General features: G+C 43.5%; 1 non-coding gene across 1 annotated transcript; it reads right to left on the bottom strand.

The window, feature by feature from the left end:
• Nucleotides 1–345: 345 nt before the first annotated feature.
• LOC148561459 (small nucleolar RNA R71) lies at nt 346–453 on the bottom strand. The gene has a single exon (XR_015887932.1). It is a non-coding gene; the product is annotated as a small nucleolar RNA R71 (small nucleolar RNA).
• Nucleotides 454–1905: the final 1452 nt, after the last annotated feature.

Raw genomic sequence — 1905 nt, 5'->3', positions numbered from 1 at the left:
CAGGAGGCTGGAGCCCCTGATTTTACAATGCAACCGTTTTAAGCGCATCACCCGGTGGTGGCTACAGACTTTGAGATAAAGACTGCACTGCTCAATTTGATGCCCAAGTTTCATGGCTTACCTGCTCAAGAGCCTATCAAGCACCTGAGAGATTTTCAAGCAGCCTGTTCTACTGTCAGGCATGATGGTGCAGATGAAACTTCAATTTTGCTGAAAGCTTTCCTGTTTTCTCTTGATGAAAAGGCAAAAGAGTGGTACTACACTCAACCCGCAGCAACTGTATCCGACTGGAATACACTTAGAAGAGAATTCTTGGAAAAATTCTTTCCAGCTGAAGTTACTGATAAACTGAGGAAAGATATTTCCATGATTGTTCAGGACGAATCTGAGACTCTCTATGAATACTGGGAGTGCTTCAATAATCTTCTGGAAGTATGCCCCCACCATATGATTGACAAGATAGTGTTACTCGGTTACGTCACACAAGACATGAGGCCCCAAGATAAGACCACATTGGAAAGTGCTAGCAATGGGTCTATGAAAAAGTACAAGACCACTGATCAGGCATGGCAATTGATCAGCGAATTAGCTGAATCCACTCGGAATCACAGGCAGAAACAAGGCCGTTCAAAAGCCGTTGCAGAAGTATCCTCTAGCAGAGAGACTGCTGCTCTAACTCAGAGTATCTGTGAAATGACCAACTTGCTGAAGCAGATGCAATTGAATCAACAACAAGTTTAGCAAGCTCAACCTTCTCCACCACAGCAAAGCCAACAGTTAGTCCCACAGAGAGTTTGTGGAGTCTGTGCTGATTATAGCCATTATACTGATGAATGTCCACAGCTCTAGCAGGAAGACAACACCGTGGCAGCCACTCATAACTTCTATGACCGCCCCAACCAAGGGTACAATCAAGGTGGCAATTACAGCCATGGATGGCAGGACAATTCTAACCAGAATTGGAGGGACAACAACAACAGAGGAGGCAGAGACAATCAGGGAAATTAGAGTTGGAATAATAATAACAACAGGCAGCAGAACCAGAACCAGCCCTACAGAGCACCTCACCTGAGGCAATCCCAAGGACCACAGAATACCCAACAGTAGACCTCTCAAATTACTTATCCTTCTTCATCTTTTAATGATGACTTACTACAATCTATTGATCGGAGACAACAGACCATGGAAAATAACCTTTATGCTACACTAAATGGTCTGAACTCTACTTTGCAAGCTCTTGTCTCACAGATTGGATCAATGAATAACTCCAATAACCAACCCTTGAGCTCTAGTGGAAACCCCTCTCAACCATTACCCAATCCAAAGGGTGGCATTAATGCCATCACCCTAAGGTCCGGAACCACACTGCAGGAGAGGAATCAGGAGGAGCCAAGCCCACCAGAAAATGCCTCAGCTGAAGAGGTAGTGGAAATAGAAGATGTTGAAGAGGAAGAGGACAAAAAGAAGAAATTCAGCCACAGGAGGAAGCACCACAGGGCGCAGATACTGCAGAAGACACCACTCCCATTCTCTTTCCACAACTTGCAAGGAAGCCCAGGAAGCAGCTGGAACCTGATCCCAAAATGGTAGAGATATTCAAAAAGGTTGAGGTAACTGTTCCTCTTTTTGATGTTATTCAACAGGTACCTAAATATGCAAAGTTTCTAAAATTAATGAATTAGAAACTATTCCTTTAGGTAGTTCCATATCTTCTTTAATGGGAGGTTTACCTGAAAAGTGTAGTGACCCAGGTCCATGTATGGTTAATTGTACTATTGCTGGTGTAGTATTTTCTGACTGCATGTGTGATTTAAGAGCATGTGTGAGTATAATGCCTTTGTCTATATATGATATTTTGAGGCTCCCTCCCTTAAAAAGGTTGGCAGCTCGTTTTGTGTTAGCAGA

Source organism: Arachis ipaensis, chromosome B6, assembly GCF_059453495.1.
Source record: "Arachis ipaensis isolate K30076 ecotype BB chromosome B6, ASM5945349v1, whole genome shotgun sequence".
NCBI classification, from domain to species: domain Eukaryota; kingdom Viridiplantae; phylum Streptophyta; class Magnoliopsida; order Fabales; family Fabaceae; genus Arachis; species Arachis ipaensis.
Note: the sequence above shows the minus strand (reverse complement) of the source record. Positions and strands in the feature narration are given on the sequence as shown.